The sequence below is a fragment of the Lichenostomus cassidix genome, unplaced genomic scaffold (genome assembly GCF_008360975.1).
Source record: "Lichenostomus cassidix isolate B80296 unplaced genomic scaffold, HeHo_3.0 HiC_scaffold_38, whole genome shotgun sequence".
Taxonomy (NCBI): Eukaryota; Metazoa; Chordata; class Aves; order Passeriformes; family Meliphagidae; genus Lichenostomus; species Lichenostomus cassidix.
The window spans coordinates 2,535,557-2,557,040 of record NW_028147440.1 but is presented as its reverse complement, the minus strand read 5'-3'; the positions used below and the strand labels follow the sequence as shown (position 1 = coordinate 2,557,040).

The window sequence follows — 21,484 nt, the reverse complement described above, 5'->3', positions numbered from 1 at the left end:
TCTGTGTTGTTTCCCTCTTTGTGCAAATGTTTGTCATTTTTCTGTAAGGGCCCCACAGAAAGACTTCAAATGCTGCCTTTCTGATTCTTTGAAACAAAAGGGGAAATGGTGGGAACTGACAACTAGCTTGCCTTTGCTCACAGACATCGACCGTGTTGCAAGCTGCTTCGTACCCGTGAGAAACAGAAGCAAGAACAGATAAACAACAACCAGGAAAACAGCCTGGAAGGCACTCCTTCAAAAGGGAGTCTGTTGCTCACAGAACATGTGTGCTAGGAATAGCCGGCCAATGATGTTGTACAATACCAGTTTATAAACCAATAGTTATATGGCATGAATGTTAGAAAATAATATAAAATAGACTTCGTAGTGATAAACTTAGCTTCTGCCTTTCTTTTTTACTTGGCCTGGAGTCATGTCTTTATGTGTCACGCCGTGTGGAACAGCAGTAAGGGACCACTGTCCTGAGTGCCTGGCTGTCTCTGCCCTGCCATCTCAGGCACAGCACCACAACATCTTCTTTTGTTTCTCAACTCCTCTGATATTGCCATTGTTATCTTGTGCTCTCATGGAGGTTCTGGGGTTTGGAGCAGCAGCTGAGACAGGCACTGCCCTTGGGTTTCCTCCCAGCCAGGTGTCTCCATGGGAATGAGGTGTCCAGGCTTCCCTGTAACCTGTGGGGCTGTGAGTAAAGCACTCCACAGGGAAGGGGAATGAGCTGAGCCTCCCTCCATGAGATACCATCATGAGCACACCTGGGGATCTCCTTGCTGTCTCCTCCCAAGGTCTGAGCTGCCCTCCTGTGTGCATATCTGTGCCAGAGCCTCTCGGAGTTCCCTGAACGTCCCACGGGAAAGTGCAGAGATGCCACAACTGAGGAAATGCTGTTGGGTTTGTCACGGGAACCATGAGTGTCCTTGGCAGAACGGGGGTGCTGAGACCTTGCCCAGAGACCTTTAGAGAGGGTGAGACATTCAGTGATCCCTCTGGTCTCGGCAGGGTCTGGTTTATCTCAGGGTGACACAGGAGTGTGACTGTGCTCTGATTCCAGCCAAAGGCGCAAACCCAGGGCAGCTGGGAAAAAGCCCATCCAGCCCCTCACCTTGCCCTAAGCCACAAGGAATCCTTTGCCTCTCATATCTCTCAGTGGCAAACTCTGAGTGCAGCAAAAATGCTGGGGATTTCTGACCCTGGAGAATCTGGAATGATGTCTGGGTTGGAAGACATTTCCTGAAACTCACTCCTGCCATCCATGTCCTGTGGAACTGAGAGTGAAAAGGCTAACAAGCCTTTCTGCAGTAGGAAAGATTCCATTGACAAATCCTGAATATTCAGCCTTGTCCCTCTGCTACATGGCCACAAACCCAGGGCAGCAGGGCAGCATGGCTCCTTGAGAGCCCCACGCACAGGCCTGGCTGCTCATGGCACACTCAGCACAACTGGAGCTCAGTCAGGGACCTGGTTGAAGGTTTCCCATAGAAGGAACAAGGATGGATGAGTCACAGTCGGACAGTCTGCAGGAAATGGCACAGCTTTGGCTCAAAGCAGACTCTCCTAACTTGTCACTGTCCTCTTCTCCATGAACAGGTCCCCATGGCCAGACACAGCAAATGTCCAATAGCAGCTCCATCAGCCACTTCCTCCTCCTGCCATTCGCAGACATGCGGCAGCTGCAGCTCCTGCACTTCTGCCTCTCCCTGGCTGCCCTCCTGGCCAACAGCCTCATCATCAGCGCCGTACCATGCGGCCACCACTTGCACACCCCCACGTCCTTCTTCCTGCTCAACCTGGCCCTCACTGACCTGGGCTCCATCTGCACCACTGTCCCCAAAGCCATGCACAATTCCCTCTGGGATACCAGGGACATCTCCTATGCAAAATGTGCTGCTCAGCTATTTTTCTTTCTTTGCTTTGCATCTGCAGAGTGTTTTCTTCCCACAGCCATATGCTATGACCACTCTGTGTCCATCTGGAAACCCCTGCACTATGGGACACTCCTGGACAGCAGAGCTTGTGTCCACACGGCAGCAGCTGCCTGGGCCAGTGGGATTTCTCATTGCTCTGCTGCACACAGACAAGACATTTTCCCTGCCCCTGTGCCAGGGCAACGCCCTGGGCCAGTTCTTCTGTGAAATCCCCCAGCTCCTCAAGGTCTCATGCTCACGTTCACATTACCATTCACATTATCGTGGTTAGTGCCTGTTTAGGGTGCTTTGTGTGCATTGTTTTCTCCTATGTGCAGATCTTCTGGACCATGCTGAGAGTCCCCTCTGAGCAGGGCTGGCACAAAGCCTTTTCCATATGCCCTGCTCACGTGGCCATGGTGTCCCTGTTTGTCAGCCCTGCTCTCTTCGCCCATCTGAAGCCACCCTGCATCTCCTCCCCATCCCTGGATCTGCTGGTGGCAGTTCTGTTCTCAGTGGTGCCTCCAGCAATGAACCTGCCCTTTCCCTGTGGCAGGACCATTGTCAGGGCCACCCCCAGTCTGTCACCTGGGGTCCCCTGCACGGTTGCTCACCCCAACATATGACTCCAATGCCCTCCACGACCTCTGCAAACGTTGCCCAATTGGGCAGGGAGGTGCTGCAGAGGGGCAGGTTGGTGTCGTGCCCTGTCCAGTAAACCCCTCACAGCCCCACAGGTCCCAACCCTGCTGAGCTTTCTGGGGGTGTAGGCTGTCACTGCCTTGCCACCCTGCAGCTGCTAGCACACCATGCTGGCCCCTGCATGTCCCACTGCTAGACCAGGACTCTACCCCACATCCAGCACTGCAGGATCTCCACGTGCCCACCGCACCAGCTCCTGCCACCCACCAGCCGCTGGGACATGGAGATGGCAGGGCCTGGAGACAGCAGAGATGTCACCACCCCGGGGGGCAGTGGGGACCCCCAGCTGCTGCTGCTGTTGCTGCTGCTGCTCAAGGCAGTTGGGCACCACTGCAGCTGGGCTCGAGTTTGCTCAACACTCACCGGAGCAAAAGACAGCAGCAGCTTTCCCGTGGGAGCACTGCTCTGGGTGGGCTTCAGTCCCATCCCAGTGGAATGAGTCCCTCTAGTCACGTCTGGTTCCTCTTGAAAAATTTAGGAATGACTTGAAAACATGCACTTGAGGTGGCCACAGAGAATGTGGGTGTCTGAGAGGTCCCATATGAAGGCACAAAGCATTTCCTGGGACCCCAGCACCAGGAAATCCACTCTGCCCTCACACAAAGTGCTGGCATTCACCAGCCTGAACTGTTTCCTCAAGGACAGAGAAAGGTGACAGTGAGGGGTGGGAGCTCCTGCCTCCTCAGCATCTGGAGGAGAGGTCACAGGGACACTGTGCAGACAGTGCCATCACCCCTTCTGTCCCCACACCCTGCTCAGCCCCCTACACCTGTGCCTGTCCCTGCCACGCTCTTGGTGTGGAACCCCCCAGCGATTCCTCAGGTATGCAGGTGACATCAGCGTCATTGGTGCGGGTGATATTTAGGGTGCCAGAGGAGGGGCGAAATTTGGGGCAGGGATTGACACTGGGCCACCCCAAAAAGCCACCCATATTGGCCCAACCTCACCCCCCCCATGGCTTCCAAGTGCCCCAAAACTTGTGCGTTGGGGGGGAGAGCAGCAGGACCCCTACCCATGTCCCAGCAGCTCCACACCCAGCTGGGAGGACGAGTGGGGTCAGGGGTGCAGGGGGGTGCCCCCCAAATTTCCCCCACATCCATGGCACAGCTGGACACTTGGGAGGCTGCCTCAGGTGTCATTCTCCACCTGCATGCCAGGATAGAGCAGAGAATCCACCTGCAGCCCATGATTCCATAGGGTTGTGATGCCCAAAAAGATAGGTTAGAAATAAAGCCCCATAGACAGGTGTCTGCAGGAGCAGGTATTTGTTTATTAAAGCGCTGGAGGTGAGGGGGATTTCTCCACCTAACTCACCCACCTTTGTCAAGTGCTGTGGTTTACTTATACAGTAAGTATTTCTTAATGTTACTATGTCATTTTAACATCATCATATACGCGCTGGAACTAATTTATGTAATATGATCTCATGGTTATTAATAGTTCTTTTGCACTGTGTTTGTGCCTCCCCTATTCAGTGGTCGTGGGGGTCTTCTTCGATGAAGGCTCAAGGCCTTCCTCGCACCTGAACTTTTCAACGTTGTCTTTGGAGCATGCACAGTTACAGTGTTCCTTGGTCTTTCTGGTTCTAACTAGTCTAAATTCTTTATTTTGTGGCTAACTGACTTTACATTTGCCAATTTCTCATTAGTACATCCTGCTGCTTCCCAGTATAGCTATACATGTCTATTTTTGATACTATACATGTCCATTTTTGAAACTGTCCACCTGGTGAGGATTTTTTATTGGCTTTGTTTTCATCTATCTGAGCATTAAGCAACTAGTTAACTATATACTAGCTATTACATTGTATGGGAAGTTATAATTCAGGTTCTATTGATATAGAAAGTTACTATTCAGGTTATATTGCTATTTTATAACTCAAGCTATATAAGCACCTCATAACTTTAACCCAAGTTATACAGGCATCACCCCTCAATCTCCCAAAATCCCCCTCCAAACTCCCAGTTACCCCTTGCTGAAATCCTCCCAGTTCCCAGCTCTAGAATCCCCTGATTCCAAGCCCTGAAATTCCCCAAAATTCCACAATTCCCAGCCCCAAAATTCCCTGAAATCCCCTAATTCCGAGTCCTATAATTCCCCCAAATCTCTCAATTCCCAACCCCAAATCCCCCTGTTCCCATCCCAAAATCCCTTCAATTTCAAGCCCCAAATCCCCCAATTCCCAGCCCCAAAATTCCTCCAATTCCCAACCCCAAAATCTGCAAGCTCATGGAGGGACTCGTAACAAACTGTCCAGCTGGGAAAATGCCTGTGTCTCCACATCAGGGGATAAAACCAAACACAGCAACCCTGGGGGGGACTGAGATTGTGGCATGGGGACGTTGGGAGGTGCCATGGAAAAATGCCTCTGCACTGAAAAGGCACCCCAGGATCATGACCATGGTGTGTTTTGTTTAAAAGTTCAAAACATGACTTTCCTAAAGTGTCACAGGACCCCAAGTGTGCAATCCATCACCTTATGCCTTTGCAATGGCAGAAAAACCAAGTCCTGGCTCTTGCTGGAACTCAAGACTGAGCATTGCAATGGAGCAGGGATACAACCATGGCAAGGAGAACCTCTGGCTCTCCCAAATGTTCAGGCTTCTTGTGTGCAGAGGGGCTGGGAGAAGCTGATCCCTTACAGCTCCCTTGTGCATGCCTCAAAGTATCACATTTGTGACTTATCACAGAGCTGTGTCCCTCAACAGCCCTTGGCGACTCACCATCTATTAAACCTCCAACACCTCTCTAGAGCCGGGCACCTCTCTAGAGCCAAGAGCAACTCACCCTTCTGGGGGCTCTGTCCCTAATACACTGAATTTTGGATGAGGGTGAAATAGAACCAGCTGTCCCTTCCCTGCTGGGACTGCATGAAACCCAAGGGGTACCTGGGCCCTTCTGCAGCAGTGCTTCTGTATTTCCCAGTGATAAACAGAAATGGGGAATAGTGCCAGAGCTTGTTTTGATCTGCATCAAACTTTGATAAACATCCCTCCTCCTGACAGCAACTCTGCTCTGCAGCTGCTCTGGGAGATCTCCTGGGCCAAGTCCAGTAAGAGGAGAGTTCCTGGTGCTGAGGTACTCCAGGGGTCTCATTTTAATGCTCTGCTGAAGTCCAAGGACACTGTGTTTCCCCAAGGAGCAATGTTCCTTTCTGACACTCACTGCCCCATGAGGGACATTATTCAGTTGTTGCTGTCGGGTGAGTTACAGCCACAGTGAGAGGGAGGAGGAGAAGATCCCACCCATCGCTGCTGTTGGGACCAAACATTTTGGTGACATAAAGCTGAGACAGAGCTTTGTGAGCATCTCTCACAGAATCACAGAATTGCAAAATGGCTTGGGTTGGCAGGGACCTTAAAGCCCATCTCATTCCACCCCCTGCCATGGGTATGGACACCTTCCTCTATCCCAGGCTGTTTCAAGCCCTGTTCAACCTGGCCTTGGACACTTCCAGGGATCCAGAGGCAGCCACAGCTTCTCTGGGCAAACTCTGATCTCTGCCCTGGCAGAGCAGGGACAGGACCCAGAGAATGGCTGGAGCTGGGCTGGGGCAGGTCTGGGCTGGAGATCAGTAAAAGCTTCTTCCCCCAGAGGCTGCTCGGGCACTGATCAGGCTCCCCAGGGAATGGGCATGGCCCCAAGGCTGCCAGAGCTCCAGGAGTGTTTGGACAGCACTCCCAGGCCCAGGCTGGGATTGTTGGGGTGTCCTGTGCAGGGCCAGGGGTTGGATCCCATGATCCCAGTGGGTCCCTCCCAGCTCAGCCCATTCTGCAATTCTCACCCTTTGACTCAGGCTTTGTCCCCCTACGAGGAGCTGGCAGAGCTGCTGTGGGTGGGACAGGACTAGGGGAGCCCTAGCATTCCCGTCTGTGTGACACAACACTGGCAGCCCCAACATTCCATCCCTGGAGATGCTGTGCGAGCAGCACCCAGACCTGCGTCCAGTTAACACAACTGACCGGCCACTGACCCACCCAGCCCGGGCTGATGAGGGTTCCTCAGCAAACATCTTGAGGAAGGTCACCTTGGCCACCTCCACAATCCACAGACAAGTTTCAGATACACTTACAGAACTCTGCAGAGAAGTTCTAACAGAACTTACAGTGTGTATCTTCAGATACACTCAGAACTCAGACCTGACAGGGAAGTTAATTAAAAAAATTAAAAAAGAAGAAGAAGTAGGAAAAAACCCCACCCAACTGAACTGTTCCATCCTTCAGTAGTTACACCTGCACACACACAGGACTTGAGTGTGCAGGGAATGAGGATTCCTTGGCATATCTGCAGGAAAAGCAGGCTTTCAGCAGGACTGTTCTCAGCTGAGTGAAAAAGGCACCTTTGGCAGCTGAAGGGCCATTGGAAATGGCAAGTGCCAGACCCTCAGCCCATGGGGGCGGAAAGGGCTCTGAATTCCACTCCCCTGGCACGTAAACCCTGTTGGCCATGGTGCTTCACACACAGGATTCTTCTGGGGAGCCCCAGAAAGCTGGAACTAGCTCTGGCTTCTCCATTTTTCATGTCCTAAAGCTGCTTGGTGGAAGAAATTTAGGGACAGCTCTGGTGGCACAATTCCCCCTGGCCAAGGGCACAGCACGGGGCACGTCTTTCTGTGCCGAGGCTTTGCTCCACCATTTGCAGCAACGCAGTCTCAAAGGCAGCCTCCCCACGCTGCAAAGTGGGATAAGCTGCTCCGAGCCAAAACACGCTTGGAACGCACATGGATGCGGCGGGCTGTGGGGTTGCTGTAGATGCAATTCGCTGTAGAGGCGCGGCAGTTTAAGAAGTGCAGGATCACAATTTGAGGTTTCCAGGGGATTTATTAAGGTCAAAAAAAGGGAGGGTTCGGGGATGGTGGAGAGGGGTGGAGAGGCAGAGGAAGGAGTGGGGTCCAGGAAAACCAAAACGCAAACCCTGGGTCCGGCTTCTGCAGGGCGTTATCAGGAGGGGGACGAAGGGAGGAGTTAACTCACATGAGACAACCAGGGAAAGCCAGAGGGGAGGCGTTAAGGAGGGGAAAAATCATACAGACTCCAGCTAGAGAGAAATATCCCAAGCAGCAATAATACACAAAAAATCCAATAGCACATTGCAACGTACCCACCTTTGTTTTATACAAAAGAAAAGGAAAGAAAGAAAAAAATTTTTTCAGTGGTTCTCAATGTGTTCTAGTTTCTTCTGAGTCTTTTTGAGTTGGTAGAAATTTTTTCCAAGCAGATGATAGGTTTCTTCTCATGGCTTCTGCAGCAGGTCAGTAGAGCTGAAATTGGAGCTGATTTGCTGGAGTGGGGTGTGGCTTGTTGCTAATTGGAATGTAAACTGATAACAGAGTCTCTGAGAAGACTCTTTTTGCCTGTGAAAATAGCACTTAAAACACAATTATCATTTTTGGGCAGTTGACAGCGTCTGAATGGTAAACACTGGCTGCTCACAACTTAACAAAAGCTTTCCTATTCACCCTTCCCCTTCTTGCTAGGCAGCGAGGCCAGGCCAGCTGTGCACCCCCTCCCCCTCCCCTCCCCAGCATTTCCGGTTTTGTCGTGGCGTGGGAACTTAGGAGTGGGATTTTCCCACTCTTCTCTGCCCTGTGACGTAGATGGGGCGGAGCGCGATGATGTGCAGGGAGAAGGGGCGGAGCTTACACAGAGGTAGGGAATTCTGGGAAGAAGAAACTCTGAGAAAGCATGGTCCCCACCATTTTGAAAGCAAACCTTGATGTTATATATGGCTATTTAGGGAGAGAGGGGGTAGGAAAAAGGGGGATGAGGGGCAAGCTTTTAAGGGTAAGGGCTAGAATGGCGTGATTTCACTCTAGCAAGGGGAAGGCGGAGCTGGCAAGGCGCCCAAGAGAACAGTAGCAACTCGGCGTTTTTTGAACGTTATGTGGCTTGCCAGCTACCTCTTATCAGGGTTAGAGGGAGAAGGAAAATGGGAAGGAGGAGAGTTATTAATAGGGGTGAACTAAATATACTTTAACTAAAAGGGTTTTAACTAAAAAATACATTTCTTTTCTGAGGATCAGGCGGAATGGGTCTTTTCCAAAACTCTTTCTGGTCTTATCCTCAAAATGCCACACTTGCTTATCTGTATAAGGCTAAACTTAGAAAAAAATGGGCTGGAGTTCCAAACAGAGCCCTACGTACTGCTGCATTCTATAACTCACACATTCACACATTCACACCCCCTTTCACTGCGGGGTACCCTCAAAACACACTCATATTAACATTCACTCCTCCTCCACTGCGAACTACATGCACACTTGCTGCAGCGGAGTTCCAGGGTCAGAAAAACCCCTGATTAGCAGTGTAGGTGCTGTCAGCTCACTACCAGGGTCTTACCTCTGGCAGGCTTTCACCAACTGACTAGCTGGTCTCCGCTTCACTTTATCTGGTCCCTACAGCTATTCACGTCACTGTTTTTTCCCCAGCAAAAACCCACAGAATCAGCAAATTCCCCATGCGTCTCTCAGGGTCCCCTTCCAGGGACACACCTGTGTCTCTAAGGAGTCTCACAGCTCGTAGGCAATACGTGCACTTTACAGCAGAGATGGAATCTGGCCACGCAGGGTTGTTTCGGTGCTGCAGTTGGAGCGGAGCGGGGCATGCCCTGGAGCCGTGGCACAACGTGGCGGCACTGCGTGGTGGCACTAAGATGGCGGCAGCTCTCCGTGGGGTGCTTGGCCGGCGCGCGGGCACGGTCCGTGGCACCGGAAGCAGTTCATGGCGCTGGCGGCTCTCTGCCGTGTGGGCAGCAGCGGCACGCGGGCGCGGCACTGGTGGCTTTTCATCGGGCGGCGGCAGGTCTTGGACGCCGCAACAAATTCACTGCGGTGAGGGCAGGCGGGCACCGCGCGCAGTGCTGTGATAAATCCCAGGTGTAGTTCACAAATCGTTTAAGAAAGATGTTCTCTACTTTTGTTAAGTTCTGCTTTTATAAAGATAATTTCTGTTTTAAAGCAAGCTGTTATGCTTGTAAGTGCCTTTGCACAACCCCCCACAAGGCAGCCACAAGACAGCCTAGCACAACCCCCACCAGGAGCCTGCGCAACCCCACAGTGAGGACTATGCCCAGCAACAACCACAACGCAGAGCACACCAGCCTAGACGACTCAGCGACCAATCAAGACTCACAAAGAGACGCCAGTCAAGGCCCACGAGGGGATAACGCGGAGGGGGAGGAGGGGTGGAACCAGGCCTCTGCGTTTACCGAAAGTGTCTCTATGGCTATCGAGAGATCACTCCAGCCAGCACTGCTCTGGTGCTGTACAAAAAGGCCCTTCTCACACCCGTGCCGGTGTAAGGCACATATTCTCACTCACCTACGGAGTTGGATAACTCGTGCGTCACCAGAGACAAAGAACTCAGAGCGCTCAGTCAGCTGGAGGTTCCAGAGGTTTATTCTGAAGGGTTCCAGGGTGAAAGAGGGCGAGAGACCCCAGCCGTCTACATTTAAAGGGATGGCTGGAGGGTCAGGGGAGAGGAGGCGGGGGGAACACCACAACCAATGGGGAAGAGGAAGGGATGGAATCAGGGGTTAGGTTACAGCTGGGGGGATTTACATAATTTGGGGAGGGACCATCGTGTTCTCCAGGGGGGCTAAGATGTCTCCCACCAGTGAAGCCTTGTGGTAGTGGAACCACTCAGCTCTCCAGCAGTTCCTGAGGTGGTATTATCCACCCCAACAAGGGGACACAAGGGGAGGGAAATGCAAAGGAGTATAAAAGATGGTAATTTGTAACCACCGGGTGCGGTGCCGTGGGTGCAGCAGGAGACTCACCTGGCCGCACATCGCTGTTTGGCTGATACCTGCTTGCTTTTTAATTAATAAATTCTTTAATTAGATCCACGTCTCTGATTGGCTTTTTGAGACCTAATTTATAAGAGTGCCATCTTGGAGTGGCATCGTGGCTGACTGCTTCCACGGCGGCTGTTCTCGCGGTGGCTGCTCCCGTGGTGGCTGCTGGATTTGGCATGTTCAGGCAGTTGTTCCCCTGCCCACATTCTCCACCATTTGCAGCAACGCAGTCTCAAAGGCAGCCTCCCCACGCTGCAAAGTGGGATAAGCTGCTCCGAGCCAAAACACGCTTGGAACGCACATGGATGCGGCGGGCTGTGGGGCTGCTGTAGATGCAATTCGCTGTAGAGGCGCGGCAGTTTAAGAAGTGCAGAATGATGATTTGAGGCTTCCAGGAGATTTATTAAAGTCAAAAAAAGGGAGGGTTCGGGGATGGTGGAGAGGGGTGGAGAGGCAGAGGAAGGAGTGGGGTCCAGGAAAACCCAAATCGCAAACCCTGGGTCCGGCTTCTGCAGAGGGTTATCAGGAGGGGGACGAAGGGAGGAGTTAACTCACATGAGACAACCAGGAAAACCAGAGGGGAGGGATTAAGGAGGGGAAAAATCATACAGACTCCAGCTAGAGAGAAATATCCCAAGCAGCAATAATACACAAAAAATCCAATAGCACATTGCAACACAGCCCAGGAAAGCTCGTGGCTCAGGGTTACCTTTCCTGCTCAGCCAGACCCCCCAAGTTCCCCAGCAGCAGAAGAGAATTCCAGCACGGCCATGGGCTGGCACAGGAGGTGCAGATTTCCCCCTTCGAGAGATGCTCCTCTGCCAGTTTTTGGATTCACGCAGGTCCAGATCCCTCCATTTTGGTTGCACAGCAGTTGTAAGTGAAAGTCCAGGAGTTCTGTTCATGGTCAGCCACAGCAGGTGACAGCAAGGACTGAGCACTGGCAGTCAGACATTGGCAGGGAGAGCATGCAGCAAGCGCTGGGGGCTGGAACTAGGTGCAGAAAACGCCCCGATAGCCTCTGCACCAAGGCAAAACGAACAAAGTTTCAGTTCTGGCCTGGCCTGGGAGCACCAAAATCACTACTTTCCAGAGCCCAGTTTAATTACCGGCTGTTTTCCAACTGCCAGAGGAGACACCCGGGGGCCACGGCATTGAGCCCTGAGTGCTGTGTGGGGGGTGGCTGGGACTGTGCAGGAGCCAAGAACAGCAAGACAGCCCAGGCTAAACATGAGCTCCGGGGTGGGCATGGACTGGGAGGAGCCCGCAGAGCCTCCATACTCCAAAGCCCCTCCCTCTCAGCAGCTCTCGGCATCTGTGTGAGAGGGACGAGGGGCAGGTGGGTGTTGGAAGTCCCTCCATTGGAGTAGCTTTTTGTCCAGATCCGGGGGAATTCCTGAGGTATTGGTGTCCCTCGGAAGGTGCACGAGAAGTGGTGGAAGTGGTTGGTTGGATTAATATTTGTTTTTGCTGTTTTGCTCCGGGGGAGGTTGCTTTTTCTGTAAGACATGCCGAGTGGTTTGAAGGCGCTGTGGATGTGGGGAGCGGCTGCCTTTGGCCGGGAGGCCCCCGGGCAGAGCTCTCTGCTCAGGGCTGAGGCCCGGGCGCCGCGGGGAGCGGCAGCGGACTTGTGGGACTGGGCTGAGCTGGGCTCGCAGGGCAAAGGCTGAGGGAGAGAGGGTGAAGCGATGGCAAAGAGACCTTGGGCTCCCCGTGCCCCCCTGCCCCTGCAGCTGGACTCCATGGCCGCCTTGCTCAGAGGCAGCCCTGGCTGTGGGGATACCTGGGGAGGGGGCAGCGGGGGCTGATGGAGCTCTGTGCCCAGGGCTTAGCATGGCTGCCGAGGGAGTGGAGCGTGGAATCGCTGGATGAGATCCGCAATAGGAAGTGGGGAGCGTGGGTTGGGGGGGACACGGGGTACCCTGCGCGGGGACCTGGGGCTTCCTCTGGGCTCTTTCTCTAGCTCATGGCCCTGCAGCCACTGGGCACAGAGCCCAAGCCCTCCGGCCGCTCCCTGCCAGCTCCAGCCCCGCTGATGCTGAGCTCTCTGTGGCAGCAGTGCAGTCCCCAAGGGACCCTGCAAGCACTGGGCTGGTGCTGCTGGGCAGGCACAGACACCACTTGCCTCGGGCACATGGGCACTTGAATGCAACTGGGGATGGATTTCATGTAGTTGGTGCCCTTCTTAACCTCCCCTCTCAGCTGCCCTCGGCCACAGCTGCTTGGACACCTGAGCCCTCCCTGGGCTTCTGAGGAATTGGGGTGGCCTGACCCCAGGTTTGGGGTTGGGAGCATGGACAAGGGAGACCCATGGGTACCCTGGGTGCCTGAAACAGGACCTCAGACAGGGGTGACCCCTGGAACCCCTGTTACACCAAACTGGGGTGCCCAGAAGAAGGGGACCTCTGGGATTCCCAGGGTCCCCAGCAGCCCAGAGAGGGGGAACATCAACATATGCTTGACTTGCAGTGGCTGAGATAGGGGGGACCCCCCACAGCCCAGTGTGGAGAGACCAGAGAGGGGAAACTCCTGCTTGGGTGTTTTTGCTGCATCTTGATGATTTGTGTATTTTGGGTGACTGAATCTTGGTGTTTTGGCAGTTTTTGTTGACACCTGATGCCCAGTGACTTCCAGATGTGGACTTGGGCAGGAGAAACCCAAGGTGCTTATACCTTGTATTTTTCCCCATAACAGGATTTTCTGTTCCCAAGCCTTGGCCAGATGGAGGAGAGAAGGCTGTGAGGAAGATGCCTCAGGACCCCCAGGCAGGTGAGGAGGAAGTCACTGCCCTTTTCCCCTGCTCTTGTCCTCCATCTCCCAGCCCAGCATTGGCTCCAGCTGCAGGACAACCCCGCTGCCACCACGATCCTGCCAGGGACAGATTAGGGGGATCTCCTTCCCCTTCTCTCTGGCACGGAGGCAAATCCCATCCTCTTCTTGTCCTTCCTCCCCCAGAACATGAGCTGAGGACAGAGGCCAGAGAAGACAAATCTCACCGACAGAACTTCGTGGAAGAGGCCATTTTGAGCAGCTCCACAGCACAGGAATCCAATGAGGATGAAAAGCCCCAGAGATCCTGCATGAGGAGGGGTTCCAAACCCAGCCCAATGAGCTCTGAGGCAGAAAGACCCACCCTGTCCCAGGAAGGTGGTGGGAGCTTCAAAGAGTGCTCAGAGGTGTTGGTCCGTGAGCAGCTTCACAATGGGAAGAAGCCCCACAAGTGTGGGAAATGTAGAAAGAGCTTCAGGTGGAGGTCCCAGCTGATCCGCCACCAGAGGATCCACACTGGGAAAGGCCCTACGTGTGTGAAGAATGTGGGAAGAACTACAACCAGGACTCCCACCTGATCCACAGTGGGCAATGGCCCTGCAAGTGTGGGGCATGTGGGCAGGGCTTCAGCCAGTGTTCTGACCTGATCCACCACAAGATGGTCAACACCAGAGAATGGCCCTATGTGTGTGGGCAGTGTGGGAAGAGCTTCATGAGGAGCTCCCACCTGATGTGCCACGAGAAGATCCACACTGGGGAACGGCCCTATGAATGTGGGGAATGTGGGAAGGGCTTCGTGAACTGGTCCCAGCTGATCATCCACCAGAGGATCCACACTGGGGAGAGGCCCTATCAGTGCCCCGAGTGTTGGAAGAGGTTTCAGACCAGCTCCAGTCTCGTCTAGCGCCAGCAGATTCACTCAAAGGAGAGGTCCTTCTGCTGCTCTGACTGTGGGAAGGGCTTTAGATACAAGTCCCACTTCGTCACCCACCGGCGCATCCATACTGGAGAGAGGCCCTACATGTGTCCCAAGTGTGGGAAGAGCTTCTCAGACAGCTCTAACATGAGCAAACACCAGCAGAGGCATCAGTAAGGGCAGCCTGGTGAGTGCCCCAACTGCAGAAAGAGCTTCATCCTCTGGTCTGTCTTCATCCCCCATTGCAGGACCCCACTGGGAAGAGCTCTGGTCACATATGTTCTCTATGATCCATGTCTGGAAGACACCTGTCCCTTTCCCTGCCCCTGGCAATCATATGAGTTGGGATCGAAGCACAGGAGGGTTTGGCCATGCCCCCATCATTATATTTGATCCCATTCAGGTCATTGCCAGGGGCAGGGAAAGGGACTGGCCTCCAAGCAGAACAGTGTCCTTTCAGGACGGGAGAAAATACATGGTTGGGAAGAGCCAGTTGATGCAGTCCCAGTTTTCCCTGTAAATTGTTTGTTTATGTTTTCTGTTACCAGTATTGCTGCTATTCTTGTTCGTTCTTTATCTCATTCCCAGTAAATTGTTCTTATCCCAGTCCAGGATCTTTGCCTTTTGTGCTTTCCATTGGAGGTGGGAAGAGAGCAAGATGCAGAGTGGTTTTAACGGGAGCATGAAATTGGGGAATACCATTCTTAAGCCCCGGCCCAAGGAAACCAAACATCACAGCTGGCAACACCCTTGGGAGTGTGTCGCTGGCTGGGTACTGTGGGAACCTCTTCAGTCTGGTGCCCAGGGACAGGACTGGAGGGAGCAGCTCGAGCTGAGTTGGGGCAGGTTGAGGTTGGATCTCAGGAAAAGGTTTTTCCCCCAGGAGGTGCTCAGGCACTGAACAGGCTCCCCGGGGAAGGGGTAACAGCTCTCAGGCTGTCGGAGCTCCAGAAGCATTGGACACTACCCTCAGGCCCCAGCTGGGATTGTTGGGGTGTCCTGTGCAGGACCAGCAGTTGGACTCAATGGTCCTGATGGGTCCCTCCCAAATCAGCCAGTTCTGTGGTTCTGTGATCCCATGATTATCCATCTCCTTGGAATGGGACTGCAAATGGTTGCCATGGCAATGGATTCTGGCTTGGGGCCTGAGCTTGTGTCCATGGCAACCACCCCGCCATCAGTTCCCTGTGGAGCTGCCAAGGGCTTGACCGTAGCAATGGGTCCTGGTGATGGTTGCCATGGAAACTGACCATAGGGATGGATCCTGGGGATGATTGCCATGGAAACTGACCACAGCCACATGTCCTGGTGATGGCTGCCTGCTAAGGAGCCCATTTGTCACAGGCACTGAGAGGGGTTCCATGGGGACATTCTAAGAGTCTCCAGGCTGGTCCCCCCAAGAAAGCATAGAATCCCACGGGTTAATATACACTCAGGCCATGTGGCAGTGTCCAGACATGTCCCCCCAGGGGAGGGGGCAGTCTCTTGCAGCAGGATCTATTGCACCATGTGCAGTCCTGTGGTGCAAGGCCTAGCACTTTGGCGTATCTTTGATGGATTATGACTTCCCCTCAGCTGCCTCTCACATGACAGTCCCATGGATGTGGCCTGTGGGGTTGGGAGTTCCACAGCTGTGCCTGATTTTTTGTAATGGAGGATGGGTTTATTGCCTCTCACCAGAGGTGATGCCACGCACCTGAAAACCTCCTCCTGCCTGCTCCTTGGCAGGGGGCGAAGTCTGTGTAAACCTGGCTTCTGTGAGCTGTGCTCTCCCCCCACCCCAAACTCAGCCAGGGATGATTCTCAGCACAGCTGGTGGCTTTGGCCTTTCCAGATGCATTCCTTTCCCTCAGCCTCAGATAACTGAACAATAGGTTTCCCTTTATCTAATGTCAGCAGTTTGACTTTCAGTCCAAAGTCTCAGTCCAGTAGCTTCAAGGGAAGCTTCTTTGGTTGTAGGTTCTTTATACAGTTTTTGTTATAATGAGCAAAACTTTATATCAGTGTTTGAGGCACGAAATATTTCAGTCTCTGACACCATCCCAGTGGACTTCAAGCTGCTCAGGCACGGATCTGTCACAGGCACTCACAGGGGTTCCACAGTGGCATTCCAGGAGTCCTCAGGCTGCCAAAGAGCCAGCATGTCACAGGCACTCACAGGGGTTCCTGTCATGGGCAGGCAGTTTCAGGTATAATTTATTAGAGAATCTCCTGTTGGGTCATGAGGTGGAGAAAGAGCCCCCAATACCCCCACAGAACCCCAAATCCATCCAGGACCCCCAGACTTTGTAAACTCCTTCTGCAAGAGGAGCCTGGGAGCGGTTGGATCCGATCCCAGCCTCAGATTTTGTCAAGGGTTTTTGTGTTAAAGAATTATAGAGGTGTAGTTGAACCTTTATGGAATTTGTCCCACAGGATTAATGATGGAAAACCAGATATGTTTGTGTAAGTATAGATATAATTGATAATGATCATGACTAAGAAAAAAAGATCTTATTCAGAAACATTTACTGCACCGTATAGGAGCTGTAACAACTATTATAGTGCATTAGGAAACAATTTTGAAGCAATTGTAATAAAGCAAAACCAGTTATTAAGTAGAGATTGACGTCACTCACTCAAACCACCAACTGTGGGCAAATCTCTTGGGCTCAGCCTTGAGCAGTGACTTTGAGGGGTGTCCCTACTCCAGGGAGGAATCTCCACACCTCCCCAAGAAGGGAAATGTCAGGAGTCACTGCTGTTAAAATTTGGGACAGAGTTTTTATAGTCTGAAGTGCTTCCCTGTCAGTCACTGGGACTGAGCTGGCACTGCACAGGCTGTGCTAACTCAGCAGCTCTGGAGAAGTTCTCTGTGGTGTCACTTGGTTGTTCCTTTCTCCAGGGATTTTACCATCTCTGCCACAGCTTCAGCTCTCTCTCAGGATGCTGAACTTTGGGATGGATGAGTCAGGCTGGTTTCAGCATTATTCACCCCAAAAGCAGCGTGACCCCACTTCTACAATTACCCCTGGGGGCTTTACAAACAGGGCCTTGTTGGAGTTGTTGGAGCCCACTCCAGGCAGAGCCTCCTCCTCCAGCAGGACCTGCCTTTCCTGTGCCAGGACCAGGGCAGATCCCACTGGAGGAAAAGCCCCAGGCCAGCACCAACCCAGTGAAGGCTCCAGGCACAAGTGCAGAGTGACGTGGTGGGAGCTGTGCCAGGGAGAGCCAGAGACACCAAAGGCACCTTGGCAGGAGCAGCTCCTTGCAGGGCATGGCTAGAAGCCTCCCTTCCCAACCTGGCCTGGTGGCCACCACTGCAGAGCTGCTGCTTCATGGGGTGATTTCTGGCTGGGCTCTGAAAAATCCACTTCTGCTACAGGAGCCTGACTGGGAAGCAATCGGCCCCAGCACACTGGGGACAAGAGATTAATGACAAAACTGCTCATCCCAGCAGAGACAAGGTAGGGACAGCAGAAAGGGGAGAGTCAGGCCCAAGGGACATGGCTGGAATGGCAGTGATGGTTGTGAGGTCACTGTCACTGCAGCAGCCTGGCTGGCCCTCAGCAGACATTCTGGCCAGGAGTGTAGTGAGGTCACCCAGCACATCAGAGAACCCACACAACAGGAATTCCATCCTTGGGCAGGGACGGAGGTTCCACTTTGACAGGTTGCACAAAGCTTCTGATGTGGGACGATTCTTGGAGTGAGGCACCCATTTCTTTACAGAAACAGTTGCAGTTTGGTGCCACTCTCATTGTAAGATATTTCCTCCTTATAACAAAGCTAAATCCACCCTCCTTCAGTTTAAAGATATTGACCCTTATTCTATCATTACAAGCTGTGGGAAAAAATAGCACTCAATTTTTCTTGCACTTTGACCACTTTTTTTCCTTTTTCACAGACCTTGGAGAGGACCCAAAAATCTCCCAAGATTTGGTTTGGAGGCTTTATCACATTACCAGGATATGGAGGCTGAAAAGCCTGGGCTCAGTGGGGCAGAGATTGAGGACAGAACAGGAGGAGCCTGGGAGGGCTTGAAGGGGGAATTTAGAGATGGTGGAGCTTTTCTTCATTATAAAAAATAGACTGACAAAGAAATAATGGCACCAAAGGTAGCTGGGGAGGTCCAGATTAGACATGAGAAGAAAGAAATTTCTCTCCCAGGGCAGTGCTAGGGTGCAACACATCCCCCAGAAGGAGTCTGGATCAGCCCAAGGCTTTGTGTGCCAAGGCAGAGGCAGGCAGGATGCAGAGCTGTCAGGGAAGGAAGGGGCCAGCAAGGTGGGGCAGCCAGGGGATGATGACAGCCTGCAGGGACAGAGGCACAGGGCATGGACAGCGTAGGACAGCCTGGGCTGGAGAGGGCAGAGGGATGTGCAGAAGCTGCAAGACCCTGACAGAGCCAACTTAAGCAGCACTTTGGCCAAGGTTGAAAAATGGCTGACCCTCCTTGAACAGTCGCCACTCAAGTCCCCGAAGAAGATCGGCATCCTCAAAGTATGCACCTTGTCAAGACTGATCTATTTAGCCAACCACACAGATTTGCCAACGGGGCACTTGAAGCCACACACCTCCAAGTGAAGTCAGATGTAAAGAGATGGCTCCACCCCCCCTTCCATCCTGTAACTGCAACGCATTTCTCTACCCCAGTACTAGAGACAGAAGTCTCGGGATCGCTAAATGGGCGAGACTGATCCCTAGCGTGCAAGCGAGAAGACTGCACAGATTGGTCCAATCATCAGATCAGGCTCTCAAGGATATCCTGAGCAACTAGAAGGTGCAGCACACCTAAAACAAACTTCAGGTAAGAGCAGGTGGAGATCCAAAAACGATCCCATCAATTTGGAATCATCTGCCTGTGATGGTGCGGCCAGTATGGATGGGTATGAACGAGCTGTCTGAGTGGGAGTTACCAACTCCCATGCCCAAATACCCAAAACCATGCAACTACAGAAAAAATGCATTTGCCAAATGGACAACTCTTGTCTCCCCAGGCCGTGGCATTAACAACTTTGCACTCTGTCTTAAATCTCTCTCTCTATATTCTCTCTATATTTATTCTCCGTCTTTTTTCTGTCTTTATTCTGTCTGTCCTTACTCTCTATGTCTTTATTTCCTCTGTCTTTATTCCTTCGTCTTTATTCTCTCTCTCTATTGCCTCTCTCTTTATTCTCTCTCTCCCCTCACAGCCGAGCAGGGCTGGCGGGAGCCGCGCTCCCCTCAGCGCCCCTGAGCAATGGCTGCAGCAATGGCGACGCCGCTCCCTCAGCGCCGCCCCGGCCCTGGCGGGCGTGGAACCCTCGGCAGCGCCCTGGGGGCAGCAGGACCGAGCCCCGGCCCCGGGCTGTGTCCCCGTGGCGCCGCAGAGCCCAGGGCACACACGGGCAGGGCACTCGGCACCATCGCCCCCAGCCCCGCAGCCCCTTTGGAACCCGGCCCGGGGCTCGCCCTGCCTCCTCCAAGGCCCTGCTGGGCTCCGGCTGTTGCTCAGCGCTCTGTGGGGATCTTGTGCTCGGCCCGAGCGGGCTTTGTTTGCAGCCCGGGGGGCTGAGGATCGCTCGTGAAACGTCCCTGCAAGGGCACTTTTTCAAGTGATCAGCCCAGTGCTTCCTTTGTGCTGTGCCTTGCACCACTGTTTTATTCTGCTTTTAGAGCCTGCCTGGGAAGAGAAACTCCCCGGGAGAGGGAAGCCTGCTGAAAGATCCAACATGCTCGCCCTAAGCAAGGGATGGAACAGCACACACTGTTGAAAAGATTCCAGCTTGTGAGAAAGGTCCTCTCACTACTTCAATTTTGAAAGATTTTATTCGCTCATTTACATAGTACAAACAACGGTCAGAGGCTTAGAATGGCTGTCTGCCATTAGATAAAGGCAACTGCAGCCCCACGCGCGGCTCAGATAACCTGTAGCCAGACAGTCTCGAGCGCTGTGTCGCTGTATTTCATTCCCCACAAATCCCGCCCTATCACCGCCCTTAAGCCCTCCCCAAACATCCGAGGTGATTGGCTGAAGATTCTGTCAGTCTTTTCAATTGGCTTGTCGCTTGCTTCCAGTTCTCTGGGATCTTGCCATAGGCTCGGTCTTCACCCCATGATCTTGCATTTATCCCTTTATGCAAAAATCATACTTAGACTCCTCTTTCCATTACATCACCGGTACTCTAGAACATTCTAATCCTCCCTATCATTGAAGTATATTATGAACCTAAGGTATAACTATCATTAACTTAAAACAAAGGTATTAATTTGACACAATATCAACTGCCCAAAAATACAATTTTCAACAAACTCATTATCCTTCAACAAATGAACAATATCAACAACAACCATTAGAACCACACTTTGATCATAACCCCTCCCACCTGTTAATTATCATCTACGAAAGCCAACTCCAACAGCCTGTTTTTAACACAGCTCTTCTCAGGGCACAACCTCCTCAAGCTGAAACTGTTGAACTTGCTATTTGGTGCTCCATGTCTGTATAAAAGGATGTCTTAAAGTATCAGCTTTCAGGAAAATGTCTGAGATTGATGTTCCTAGTGATATTTCTCCTCCCCCTGAGAAACCCTGGGATAGGTAGAGTGCCGCAGAGCCTTGGATGGATAGAGGCAGCAGAAAGACCAAGGCCTGAGCCCCAGCCCTGGGAAAGGCGGATCCTGTCCTTCCTGCCTTACTCAGGGCTCTGCTGGGGGCACTGGGATCTGGGGAGGGGGGATGCTGAAGGCAGGACAAGGGGGTGACAGTGCCCAGCCTTGCTGGGGCTGTGCCAGGAGGTCCCAGTGCCCCACGACAAGGGGCCTCACAGCCCTTGGTGGCACAGGTGCTGCTGTGCCCCAAGGCACCAAGACCTGGCTTCTCTTTGTCCCTGCCTGTCATCACTGCCTCCGATTTCCTGCTCTGACTGGAACATGGGGACACTTTCTCAGTTGTGTTCCTCAGTGGGACCCATTAACCGGATCAGAAACTTTGGAGTTCGATTCTGACTTGGAATTCTTGGGACGTTTCTGTAACTCTCTTTCAGGAACTGCTGTTCAGGGCCTCAGCACCAAAGCCTCACAGGAGTCATTAAAGTCCTTGTGCTGTTGCTGTGCTGCTGAGCTCGGCTGGGCTCCTGGCACAGAGGCAGCTCCTGGCAAACGGCAGCACTGCAGAGACAGCTCTGCCCGGGAGCCACTCTATGCTCTATCAATAACTATGCACAGCCCAGCAGGGCTGGGGCACTGCTAGAGCATCTCAGGGACACGAGCAGGGCACACACAGAGCTCACAGGTGCTCAGCATTGGCAGGGGCTGTGTCTCAACAGCACCTTTGGGACTGTGTCATAGAGCCACAGAGCAGCTGTGATGTCAGAAAGGGGCTGTGTGAAATCACAGAGTGGGTTGTGTGAGGCCATCGAGAAGCTACAGCATCATAG

At 52.8% G+C, this 21,484-nt stretch overlaps 1 pseudogene; it reads left to right on the top strand.

The window, feature by feature from the left end:
- The first annotated feature begins 907 nt into the window (after positions 1-907).
- LOC146423012 (olfactory receptor 14J1-like) lies at positions 908-3,045 on the top strand (annotated as a pseudogene).
- Positions 3,046-21,484: the final 18,439 nt, after the last annotated feature.